At 43.1% G+C, this 14,178-nt stretch overlaps 1 protein-coding gene across 8 annotated transcripts in view; it reads right to left on the bottom strand.

Annotated features, from left to right (window-relative positions):
- LOC135027842 (uncharacterized) overlaps positions 1-14,178 on the bottom strand; it is a 1,366,020-nt gene that overhangs the window by 1,060,118 nt on the left and 291,724 nt on the right. The window lies entirely within an intron of this gene.

Genomic DNA, 14,178 nt, shown 5'->3' with positions numbered 1-14,178 from the left:
CAAACTTGTAGAATTTTGCAAAAGTGTTTGAACCCGACCAAGTAGCAGCTCGGCAAAGTTGTAAAGCCGAGACCCCTCGGGCAGCCGCCCAAGAAGAGCCCACCTTCCTCGTGGAATGGGCTTTTACTAATTTAGGATGCGGCAGTCCAGCCGCAGAATGTGCAAGCTGAATCGTGCTACAGATCCAGCGAGCAACAGTCTGCTTTGAAGCAGGAGCACCCAGCTTGTTGGGTGCATGCAGGATAAATAGCGAGTCAGTTTTTCTGACTCTAGCCGTCCCGGAAACATAAAGTTTCAGGGCCCGGACAACGTCCAGCAACTTGGAATCCTCCAAGTCCCTAGTAGCCGCAGGCACCACAATAGGTTGGTTCAAATGAAACGATGATACCACCTTAGGGAGAAATTGGGGACGAGTCCTCCATTCTGCCCTTTCCATATGGAAGATCAGATATGGGCTTTTACATGACAAAGCCGCCAATTCTGACACACGCCTAGTCCAAGCTAAGGCCAAAAGCATGACCACTTTCCACGTGAGATATTTTAGCTCCACGGTCTTAAGTGGCTCAAACCAGTGAGATTTTAGGAATCCAACACACGTTAAGATCCCAAGGTGCCACTGGAGGCACAAAAGGGGCTGAATATGCAGCACCCCTGTAACAACGTCCAAACTTCAGGCAGTGAAGCCAGTTCTTTTTGAGAGAAAAAGGGATAGGGCCGAAATCTTGGCCTTTATGGATCCTAATTTTAGGCCCACAGTCACTCCTGACTGTAGGAAGTGCAGGAATCGACCCCCCTGGAATTCCTCTGTAGGGCCTTCCCGGCCACACACCAAGCAACCTATTTTCGCCATATACAGTGAAAAAGTCTTGCTGTCACGTCTTTCCTAGCCTTTATCAGCGTAGGAATAACTGCATCCGGAATGCCCTTTTCCGCTAGGATCCGGCGTTCAACCGCCATGCCGTCCAACGCAGCTGCGGTAAGTCTTGGATCCGACAGGGTCCCTGTTGCAACATGTCCTGACTGAGAGGCAGAGGCCATGGGTCCTCTGAGAGCATTTCTTGCAGTTCCGGGTTCCGAGTCCTTCTTGGCCAATCCGGAGCAAAGAATATTGTTCACACTCCTCCGTTTATTACAATTCTCAGCCCTTGGGTCTGAGAGGAAGAGGAGGGAATATATAGACCGACTGGAACACCCACGGTGTTACTAGTGCGACCACAGCTATCGCCTGAGAGTCCCTTGACCCAGCATAAAACCTTTTTTATCTTTTTATTGAGGTGGGACGCCATGTAGTCCACCTGAGGCAGTTTCCATCAATTTGCAAAACTGCGTGAAGACTTCCTGATGAAGTCACCACTTTCCCGGGTGGAGGTCGTGTCCACTCCTGGAATGAACACTGCTGACAGTGCGCTTACTTGATTCTCCGCCCAGCGAAGAATTCTGGTGGCTTCTACCCTCGCCACCCTGCTCCTTGTGCCGCCCTGGCGGTTTACATGAGCCCCTGCGGTCTGACTGGATCAGAACCGGTTGGTCGCGAAGCAGGAACTCCGCTTGACTTAGGGCGTTGTATATGGCCCTTAGTTCCAGGATATTGATGTGAAGGCAAGTCTGTTGGCTTGACCACAAACCTTGGAATTTTCTTCCCTGTGTAACTGCCCCCCACCCTCGTAGGCTTGCATCCGTGGTCACCAGGACCCAGTCCTGAATGCCGAATCTGCGGCCCTCGAGAAGGTGAGCACTCCGCAGCCACCACAGGAGAGACACCCTGGCCCTGGGGGATAGGGTGATTAACCGATGCATCTGAAGATGTGATCCGGACCACTTGTCCAGTAAGTTCCATTGTCCTTGCATGGAACCAGCCGAAGGGGATGGCCTCGTATGATGCCATCATCCTTCCCAGGACTCGAGTGCAGTGATGCACTGACACCTGTTTTGGTTTTCAATGGATTCCTGACCAGTGTCATGAGCTCCTGAGCTCTCTCTATCGGGAGATAAACCCTCTTCTGGTCTGTGTCTAGGATCATGCCTAGGCGAGGCAGATGAGCTGTAGGAACCAACTGCGACTTCGGAATATATAGAATCCAGTCGTGTTGCCGTTTCACTTCCAGAGAAGGTGATACGCTGTCCAGCAACCGCTCTCTTGATCTCGCTTTTATGAGGAGATCATCCAAGTATGTGATAATAGTGACACCTTGCTTCCGCAGGAGCACCATCATATCCGCCATCACCTTGGTGAAATTGGTAATGACAATCCCGTGCCGCAATTCTGAGGTAAGCCTGATGAGGTGGATAAATGGGGACACGAAGGTATGCATCCCTTATGTCCCGATTCATTTCAGGCTTGCAATGACCGCTCTTAGCGATTCCATTTTGAACCTGAACCTTTTCAGGTATATGTTCAGGGATTTTAATACAATATGGGTCTAACCGAACCGTCTGGTTTCGGGATTATAACATGGTCGAATAATAACACCCTCTTGTTGAAGGAGGGGACCCTTGACCACCACCTGTTGAAGATACAATTTACGAATTGCAGTTAACACTGGCTCCCTCTCTTGGGGGGAAGCCCGCCGGGTCCTTGGTGAGGGGGCATCTTCTCACAGTCCAGCCTGTATCCCTGCGATACAATTTCTATTGCCCAGGGATCTAACAGGGAGTGAACCCACTTGTGGCTGAACTTACGAAGGCGTGTCCCCACCGGGCCTAGCTCCGCCTGTGGAGCCCCAGCGACATGCGGTGGATTTTTGTAGAGGCCGAGGAGGACTTCTGTTCCTGGGGACTAGCTGTGTTGTACAGCTTCTTTCCTCTGCCCCCGGCTCTGACAAGAAAGGACGCACCTCAGACTTTGGCCCTCATTCCGAGTTGATCGCTCGCAAGGCGAATGTTGCAGAGTTACACACGCTAAGCCGCCGCCTACTGGGAGTGAATCTTAGCTTCTTAAAATTGCGACCGACGTACGCGCAATATTGCGATTACAAACGAGATAGCAGTTTCTGAGTAGCTTCAGACTTACTCTGCCTGTGCGATCAGTTCAGTGCTTGTCGTTCCTGGTTGACGTCACAAACACACCCAGCGTTCGCCCAGGCACTCCCACCGTTTCTCCGGCCACTCCTGCGTTTTTTCCGGAAACGGTAGCGTTTCCAGCAACACGCCCCTAAAACGCCGTGCATCCGCCCAGTAACACCCATTTCCTGTCAATCACAATGCGAACGTCGGAGCGATGAAAATGCCGTGAGTAAACTTACTTTCTTCATAGTAAAGTTACTTGGCGCAGTCGCAGTGCGAACATTGCGCATGCGCACTAAGAGAATTCACACTGCGATGCGATGAAAAACTCCGAGCGAACAACTCGGAATGAGGGCCTTTATTGTTTCTTTATTCGAAAAGCTGCATTTAATAATGTCGTGCTTTCCTAGGCTGTGCAGGAATATAAGGCAAAATATCAGAATTACCAGCTATAGCTGTGGAGACCAGGCCCGAGAACCTTTCTCCACACAATCCTCAGCCTTCCATATGCCTCTTAAGTCGGCATCATCTGTCCAATGTATATTCTACAGGACACGTCAAGCAGAAATCGACATAGCTTTTGTCTCTAGGACCCAGTATACTCATGTCCCTTTGGGCATGCTTTATAATTATATATCTATCACTTAAGACAGCATCTTAAAATATTTATATGCATACTAGGGTCTCAATCTCTGCTGATAAGGTACCTGTCCACGCTGCCACAGCGCTATAAACCCATGCCGACACAATCGCCGGTCTGGGTAGTATACTAGAATGTGCACACTATCTGCAGGATCCCTGAGAATAGCTAGTGCAAACAGGACACCCAAGGGGAAGATTCTCAACACATCCTGGCCCTAGTGGGGAAAGGATACAGCCTGAGAATTCTCTTGTGGGAAGCTGCCGTCTCTTGTCTGGAGATTCCCGCTCTTTTTCCTCATGAGAGGAGGGAAATTTACCTCAGCATTCTTCCCCTTAACGTGTACTCTCGTGTCAGGGACAGATGAGTCATCAGTGATATGCAAATCATCTTTTATTCCAATAATCATATATTGAATATCTTTTAGCCCTCTTGGCTGTAACTTTGCATTATCGTAGTCGACAGTGGAGTTAAACTCCGTGTCGATACTTTGTTATTTTGGATAGTGAGCATAGAGAGACTCTGAAGGACTCTGTGACATAGGGACAGACCAGGGTAGATTTCCTTTCTGTTCCCTAACCTTTTGTGCAATAATTTTACCTCAGCACTTACACATATCCAAACAGGTGTCGGCGTTGTCGACGGAGACACCCTCCCACACACATATCCGCTCTATCACCTCCTTAGAGGAGCCTTTTACCTCAGACATGTCGACACACGCGTACCGACACACCACACACACAGGGGATGCTCTATTTGAAGACAGTTCCCCCACCAGGCCCTTTGGAGAGGCAGAGAGAGAGTATGCCAGCACACACCACAGCGCTATATAATACAGGGATGTACACTATACTGAGTGATTTTTCCCCTATAGCAGCTTATATACACAGTTTTGCGCCTAAATTTATGTGCCCCCCCTCTCTTTTTTACCCTTTGTGTACCAGGATACTGCAGGGGAGAGCCTGGGGAGCTTCCTTCCAGCTGAGCTGTGAAGAGAAAATGGCGCCGGTGTGCTGAGGAAGAAGGCCCGGCCCCCTCAGCGGCGGGCTTCTGTCCTTTTATGTACTTTAATGGCGGGGGTTAATGCACATATACAGTTTATCAGACTGTATTATGTGCTTTTCGCCAAGTAAGGTAATCTAATTGCTGCCCAGGGCGCCCCCCCCCCCCAGAGCCCTGCACCCATCAGTGACCGGAGTGTGTGGTGTGCTAAGGGAGCAATGGCGCACAGCTGCAGTGCTGTGCGCTACCTTAATGAAGACCGGAGTCTTCAGCCGCCGATTTTCAACTTCTTCTTTTCTAGGAAGCTCAGGAGAGCCCCTAGGGTGCATCCAGCTCTGGCCGGGCACAGATACTAACTGAGGTCTGGAGGAGGGGCATAGAGGGAGGAGCCAGTGCACACCCGATATAGTACCTAATCTTTCTTTTAAGAGTGCCCAGTCTCCTGCGGAGCCCGTCTATACCCCATGGTCCTTACGGAGTACCCAGCATCCACTAGGACGTCAGAGAAATATATATATATATATATATATATACAGTACTGTGCAAAAGTACTGGCAAAAATGCTGCAAAGTAAGAATGCTTTAAAAAATAGGTGTGTTAATAGTTTCTTTTTTATCAATTAACAAAATGTAAAGTGAATGAACAGAATAGGTGCGTCATTCCACATCAAATCACCCCCAAAAAATGAAATGTCAATCACCCATCTCAGATTTTTACGATTTTTTTTTAGTTAAGAGAGGATGTTAAAACTACTATTTCTGCCAAATATCTCGACTGTCTGACAATTTGTGTAGTCAATATTGATTTTTCAATTTATTAAATTATTTACTAATCGCGGCTTCTTTATCCAGTTTTTTTAAGTATCACTGGTGTTTATTGAGGAATCACCATGAAATGTTGACCCCCTAGGGTACCTCTTCCTCCCGAATCTAAAAGTCTAAACCAAATTATTTTATCTGCTTTATGTTTTGAGTTACAGTAAAAATGCACGTTTTCCGAAAAGACTTAAAAACGCTAGGTTCAATCAATATTAGATATCCTAATTTTTTATGTGCTTAACAAAGGTATACAATACTACTACACAAAAAATCAGCATGGTACTCTGTTTCATAGTGGAGAAAAAAAATAATGAAGTTGACGTTCAATTACTGTTGTACTGCATATATAATTAACACAAGAAATCATGAAATTTTAAAACTTAAACATAACTTGAGTTCCTAACTTATGTAATGTCACAGAATACATAGTAAAACAATCAAGAATAATTAAAGAAACCCATAGCATACTGGCAGAACTTGTAAAATATAGAGTGAAAGCCCTTCCTGTACAATTCGTTAATCAGGTACAGCAGTTTAACGAAGATGATGAACATTCTCTGATGTGCCCTGGAAAGAAAGTTGGTTTCTGTAAAAGTTCCAGGAGGAAAAAGGATTCACAAACAGAAAAGGATACTCCTAGTAAACTTGACAGAGTTTTAACTTGTTTTAAATACCGTTTTCCAGACAATCAAGTTGGATTGTCTAAGGTTTGTTCCTGATGACCTACATGGTGTGTTAGTTAGCGTTGCTGCAAGAGGTATGCATTCTGTGTGTGTTTGCAAAACTCACAAAAATGTAAAAAATTATTGGTTGCTGCTCTACCACTAAAGATGGACTACAAAGACCTAACTGAAATCCTTGTTTGTTCTTCCGTCTCAAAAACTTGTATGCTTCATCGATGTGACAAATGTAGCCATAACTGTGCATGACTTTATTACAGTAGTTATGAAATACTAAGAGGAACTATTAATTAAAATTGGAGCACAGATGTGTCCACAATTACCTTTCTGAAAACAGTGCCATGGCACTCAATTTGGCAGGACATCAATTCCTTGTGTTGTTGTGCTATGATGTTGTGCCATGACAATTCATAGTTTCACCACTGGGTGGCCAGTGCATCACGCAACGTAGCTTTCTACCTACATTTGCTGTAGAACAGATTTTTTTCAAGCACAGAAAGAGGACAAATGAAGGATGTTTACTAGACACCAAGGTAGTCTAGTGGACTATTACTTTGATTTAGTCAAACCAAGTACCCAAGTTCGAACCCCAGGAAAGCAACTTCCTTTTATATTAATTTTAATTCTTAAAAAAAAGAGTTTAAATATAAGCAGATATCATTTTAAAGTGAACAACAAGTATGGTATATCAGAAACTCTTTCTAGACTGATATTTATAATATACTTATTCTATAAAATTAGAACTGACGTAATATAAATTCAGATATCAGTATATATGAACCATTAATAGCTTATCCTATTACCTGAATGCATAACCTAAGCGTATTAAAAATGTATATGTATACATTTATATATCATCCTTAAATGTTCAGTGTAAACATATAAGTGTAATTATTAAAAAGAAAGATCACATAAAAGTGAAATCTAGATAAAAAGTGTGAATAAATCATAGATGAATATAAAGTGATAATGAAGGTGTGGCGCAAACACATAAAAACTCTGCACAGAAAGTGAATCAAAGTGTAACAATATGTGAAAAAATGACTAAAATATGTGGTCTTCTGTACAAATATAGACACATGTACCTACTGTAACTTATTCAAGACCAGACACTCTGTGGACCTATATTAAATGGAAGGCCTGGAAATGAAGCCCCGTAGGTAAACCAGCCACGTGTGTATAATATATATAAAAATAATAAAAGGATGATTTATCATTTTAGCAGTTTATTAGTGTATTATATGCTTAGGTAGCCAGTTTATTAAAAAAAAAAATAGAAACATCGGTTAACATTGGTTAACATCGGTCTCACAGTACCAATGTTTCAGTCTAAACAATGATTTGTAACCAATGTTGAAAAACATAATTTAACCGATATTTTCTTTCAGTGTCCCATCCCTCCTGTACAGAACCATGGGCCTACAGTAATTCAGACCTGATCGCAGGACAAATTTGTTCTAAAAATGGACAAAACCATGCTGCACTGCAGGTGGGGCAAATGTAATATGTGCAGTGAGATTTAGATTTGGGTGGGTTTCTTTATTTCTGTGCATGGTTACTACTGGCTGTTTTATTTTTACACTGCAATTAAAATTTCAGTTAGAACACACCCAACCCAAATTTAATACCGCTTTTCCACTGACGTAAAAATCCTGGGTTTTAGCACATGTACGCGCACCTACCTAAGATTTCTTTCAGTGGAAATGGTGTCAAGGAAAAAATCCCAGGTCTAGTGACCCGGGATTCTTACCTGGGAATCAAGCAGGGTTTTTAGCGGGTCTTTCCTGAGTAGGCTGTAGTAGAAACAGCTCATACCCGGGATTTTAGACACGGGATTTCTCGGAAGTCACTGATTGGTCCCTTCTGGGTGTTGGCTGCTGATGTCATCGCCCAGGGACCGGAGAGGATACTGCTGAGAGGCTACAGGCTTTTTGGAGAGGTGGGCACGAATTGGGCACATGCCGCTGGGAGGCTGCAGGCTGTTTGGAGAGGTGGCCAAAGCAGGGCACACGTCACTCGGAGGCTGCAGGCTGTTTGGAGAGGTGGCCAGAGCTGGGCACATGCCACTGGGAGGCTGCAGAGCTTGTTTGGAGAGGTGGGCACACGCCGCTGGGCAGAGCACACACTCTGCGCACAGTCTGTGAGTGAGTCACTACCATGTGGACTGATGAGGAGGTTCGGGAACTATTGAGCTTCACGGTGAGGAAGAAATTATGCGTCAAATGACAGGCACAGTGAGGGATGCAACTGTGTATAATAACATCACAAAGATACTGACTGGCCAGACGTGGAATCAAAAGGTCCCAGCAACAAGTCCTTAACAAGTTAAAGTCCATGTGAAAGATGTTTACAAAAGTCCATGACCATAACCGAAATAAGAGCAGTGCCAAGAGATGTTCACTACTTTAGTGATGGTGCTAGTAAACATCCAGCCTTCCACACCAGTCTGCAAGCAGTGGAAACGCATCACGTCTTGACATTTTTGGAACTGTATAACTGGGCTGAAAAGATACATGGCATAAAGTTTTTCTATGTGTCACAAAATGAAATACAAGACTGCAAAACCAAGTTGCATAACCGTCTAGAAACAGCAAAGACTGTGATAGGAACACTTGCTCATCACCAATTTTGGCCTATTAGCTATGATGGCCAACATATATTCCAATTGTCATCAGATGACATGAAGACAGTAGGAACCACAGTTTGGGGGGGTAGCCAATTACAGGTGAAAATACATCGGGTGATTTTTCCCAATGTTTCACCCATATTGTTTTGACAGGCTTTCCAATTTGGTTGCCTGTAAAAAAAAAAATACATTATCTCCCAAAAACACACTGGTTCAGTGAAACCTGTGTGTTTTTGGTAGAAACAGACCCATTTCCGTGGATTTGGTTTTGCCTGCCTGAGACAGGTGAAACAAAATCCCTGATAAGCCGGCGCGAGCCGCGGCTGTACGGGGCTAATTGGATAGCCCCCGGCGGGACGTTAATTTACTGTGGCTGATTGCATAACCCCTTTAGTGTCAGTGAGGAGGAACAAGATGTGCTGATAAACTTCATGAAAAGAAACCAATCAACAAATGTGTTGTCCTGGCCTTCAGTGTTTTGTTCTTTTTATTCATGTCCCCTGTGTAACGAAAGTGTCCACTATCCAAGGAAGGCCTAGAAGGCACTGTCTGCTGACACTTTAAGGAAAATTACAGATCGTTACAACAGGTTCCAAACAAGGGAAAGATAATGTGATTGTTGACTCAAATTAAGTTACGGACTCAAGTTATGTTTACGTTTTTAAATTTCATGGTTTCTTGTGTTAATTATGTATGCAAAACAACAGTAATTGAACATCAACTTCATGATTTTTTTTCTCCACTATGAAACAGAGTACCATGCTGATTTTTTTTTTGCGTAGTAGTAATATATACCTTTGTTAAGCACCTAAAAAAAAATTAGGATATCTAATGTTGATTGAACCTAGTGTTTTTCAGTCTTTACGAAAAACGTGTTTTTGCTGTAACTCGAAACGTACGGCAGATAAAGTGAGTTGGTTTGGATTTTTGGATTCAGGAGGAAGAATTACCTTAGGGGTGAAAATTTTGCGGTGATTCCTTAATAATCACTCGTCATACTTCAAATAAACTGGATAAAGAAGCCGCGATTAGTAAATTATTTAATACGTTGAAAATCAATATATAATAAATTAATTGTCAGACAGTCGAGATATTTGGCAGAAATAGTTTTTTGACATCCTCTCTTACCTAAAAAAATGTCACAAAAATCTGAGATGGGTGGTGGACACGCCTGGTTGAACTGACATGGAATGACCCAGAAATCTAAAACAAATCAGTATTTGGTATGACCACCCTTAGCCTTCAAAACAGCATCAATTCTTCTAGGTACATATGCACACATTTTTTGAAGGAACTTGGCAGAGCGATTGTTCCAAACATCTTGGAGAACTAACCACAGATCTTCTGTGGATGTAGGCTTGCTCAAATCCTTCTGTCTCTTCATGTAATCCCAGACAGACTTGATGATGTTGAGATCAGGGCTTTGTGAGGGCCATATCATCACTTCCAAGATTCCTTGTTCTTCTTTACACCGAAGATAGTTCTTGATGACATTGGCTTTATGTTTGGGGTCGTTGTCCTGCTGCAGATAAATTTGGAGCCAATAAGATGCCTCCATAATGGTACTGCATGATGGACAAGTACCTGTCTGTATTAATCAGCATTGAGGACACCATTAATCCTGACCAAATCCGCAACTCCATTTGCTGAAATGCAGCCCCAAACTTGCACTGAACCTCCATCATGCTTCACTGTTCCCTGCTGACACTGATTATTGCACCGCTCTCCAGTCCTTCAGTGAACAAACTGCCTTCTGCTACAGTTAAATATTTAAAATTTTGACTCATTAGTCCAGAGCACCTGCAGCCATATTTCTGCACTCCAGGTCCTATGATTTCATGCATAGCTGAGTTGCTTGGCTTTGTTTCCACGTCAAAAATATGGCTTTTTGGCCTCAATTTATCCATGAAGACCACTTCTGGACAGATTTCTCTGACCAGTAAATTGGTGTACCTGGGTCCCACTGTTTTCTGCCAGTTCTGAGATGATGGCACTGTTGGACATCTTCCATTTTCAAAGGGAATTAAGCGTGATGAGTCTTTCATCTGATGCACTACAATTCCTTGGCCGGCTACTGCGTATACGGTCCTCAATATTGCCGTTTATTTGTGCTTCTTCAAAAGAGTTTAAACAGCACATCTTGAAACCACAGTCTGCTTTGAAATCTTTGCCTGGGAGAGACCTTGCTGATGGGTTATAACTACTTTGTGTCTTGTTGCTGTGCTCAGTCTTGCCATGGTGTATGACCTGTATCCACAACCTTTGTAGCAGAGTTTGGCTGTTCCTGACCCAGTTTTAAGCTTCCTACAGAGATGTTTCTGTCCCAGTTAATTACTGTGTTTCAATATGAAAATGATGATCATTATCACCTGTTTGGTATGACTAGCTAATCATACTCCTTATTATAATACAACAAAATCCCTGACTTGTGCAAGTGTAACTTGAAGAATTGATGCTGTTTTTGAAGTCAAAGGGTGGTCACACCAAATATTGATTTGATTTAGATTTGTCTTCTGTTCATTCAGTTTGCACTTTGTTAATTGATAAAAATAAACTAAACTATTAACACTTCTATTTTTGAAAGCATTCCTTACATTGCAGCATTTTTTCCACACCTGTCTAAAATGGTATGCATTGTATTGTGTATATACAGTATATATTTAGTTTATAAGTACAGAAATACCTATTGTTTCCCAGCTGCTCAAGACATCACTAGAATATTATGATGTAATTTTCTGTGACACCACTTAACCTGAACAAAATAGCATACACATTTAATACACTGGATTACAAGCAAAAGTTCAATTGAAAAGTATTTTAGTAATTAAATTGGATGGACCTCTTCCAGCCATGTACGTTTTATGTTAGAATAGCATCTAATGCTATAAACCTTTAAGCTTCACTTATTAATCTTGACCTCTGAAACCTGTAACCAGTAGAGTGTTGCTATAGATACTTAGCTTAAAATGCTGGAAACTAAATACAAACCTAGAGGATAAAAATCTTTTCCATCACAACAGAATATACTTGAATCTATGACTTAAGGGCCTTGTATTCAGTTATTTCCACAATGATTTTGTGTATTTCCTTTGACAGTAAGGATGCAGAAATTCACGTTTATTCTGTGATTAATAATACTCATTATATATGGGATCATAAACTATTTAATGTAAATTATAAGGCTATTAGAAGACATAGAGAGTTCCATGTCCATGTAAAATCATAAGGTTGTAGACAAAGCGCTTTGTATACAGCTCATGGATTTCTGAATCCATGAATCTGGGGTGATTTAATATATGTAATAATTGACTATATTGGGTACAATATCTACTGCAATAAGAACACATAAATATTTTTTTGTATTATTAAGTTCCTCTTCAAAATGTTTCCTCTTTTATTTCCTGATGTAGTCTAATCCTAAACACTCAAACATACCCATATTTTAATTCTCATAAACCACTATCTTACACAGATGCCATATCCAAGTGTACATACAGTGGGGCAAAAAAGTATTTGGACAGCCACCGATTGTGCAAGTTGACCCACTTAAAGATGAGAGAGGTCTGTAATTTCCATCATAGGTACACTTCAACTGTGAGAGACAGAATCTGAAAAAAAAACTAAGAAATCACATTGTATGATTTTTAAACAATTTATTTCTATATTCTTGCGGAAAATAAATGTTTGTAAATATTTATGTCTTTCAGAAGCTAATATCAGCAACATGACAGTCTTCCAAGTGAGATATTTCAATTCCACCCAATGCAAGGGTTCAAACCAGTCCGACTGGAGAAATGTCAATACCACATTAAGATCCCACGGAGCCGTGGGAGGGACAAAGGGTGGTTGAATGTGAAGAACCCCTTTCAGGAACGTCTGTACTTCCGGCATAGCCGCAAGCTGTTTTTGGAAGAAGATGGAGAGAGACGAAATCTGGACCTTGATGGAGCCTAACTGTAGGCCCATGTCCACACCTGCTTGCAGGAAGAGTAGGAAACGACCCAGTCAAAACTCCTCAGGAGAATATTTTCTACTCTCACACCAAGAAACATATCTTTTCCATATACGGTGGTAATATTTTGACGTAACCACCTTCCTGGCCTGGACCATAGTAGAAATAACCTTGGAGGGAACACCTTTTCTGGCTAGAATTTCCCTCTCAACATCCAAGCCGTCAAACGTAGCTGCTTTAAGTCTGGATAGATGAACGTTCCTTGCTGAAGGAGGTCCTCGAGAAGCGGCAGAGGCCAGGGGTCCTCCAGAGACATCGTCAGGAGATCTGTATACCATGCCTGTCGGGGTCAATCCGTGGCAATCAGAATTGCCTGAACCCTTTCCATTTTGAGTAATTTTAGAACTCTGGGAATGAGAGGGATCGGAGGAAACAGGTACACAAACTGGTAAGTCCACGGTGCTGTCAGAGCGCCGACTGCTGCAAACTGCGGATCCCTCGTCCTGGAACAGTAACAATGGAGCTTCTTGTTGAGACGAGAAGCCATCAGGTCTATCTGTAGACAGTCCCACCGCTGAATCAGTTGTTGAAACACCTGAGGGTGAAGGCCCCATTCTCCTGGATGAAGATCGTGCCTGCTGAGAGAACAACCCCGTTTCCTCAGCCAGTGTGGGTCTGCGGCGGGCACCGCAGCTCGAGGCCCGTGACCGCCGCACCCTTGTGCCGCCATTGTCACCGGGGACCCGTTACCTGGGACCCTGGTGTAACACTCACCGCACAGCGTCTGTCTTCGGCATCTGTTAGGGGTGGCGGCATGCTGCCGGTGTGGGCTCACAAGAGAAACAGCACCTCAGGAGCTTAGCATCCTGTCAGCGGGGATACGAACCATTAACTCTATATTAAGTTGGTTCGGTCCCCCCCTAAGTCCCTCGACGCAGGCAGACTGGTTGCCAACCAGTGCTGCCTGAAAAAAACAAACTAAATCAAGTTCTGAAGAGAACGCTGGAGCTCCAGGGAAATGCACCCGGCTCCTTAGGCACATTTTCTAAACTGAGTCTGCTAGGAGGGGCATAGAGGGGAGGAGCCAGCACACACTAATTAATTCTTAAAGTGCCAGGGTCCAATGGACCAGATCTATACCAAAAGGTACTAAAGTACATTCCCCAGTATCCACTAGGACGTTAGAGAAAATAGAATTAAGAATATAAACTCCAATAAGGCAAGGACTATTGTGAATAAAGTGTAACTGAGCGTGCCACTGCAAGAATGTAAAGCACTCTGAGCCCAATTGGGAGTAAGGTGTTAAATAAATGTTAATTTGCCTAAAATGAGGTTCACACATCCATCTTGTTATAAACTTGAGCAACCTAAAATTTTACCCTGGGTGAAACCTATATTTTTAAACATTCAAATAAAACTAAAACTGAACAAAAAATGTACCGTGAATTGCCTATTTA

The sequence above is a fragment of the Pseudophryne corroboree genome, chromosome 2 (genome assembly GCF_028390025.1).
Source record: "Pseudophryne corroboree isolate aPseCor3 chromosome 2, aPseCor3.hap2, whole genome shotgun sequence".
Taxonomy (NCBI): domain Eukaryota; kingdom Metazoa; phylum Chordata; class Amphibia; order Anura; family Myobatrachidae; genus Pseudophryne; species Pseudophryne corroboree.
The sequence above is the reverse complement of the archived record's forward strand: the minus strand, read 5'-3'. Positions and strand labels throughout refer to the sequence as shown.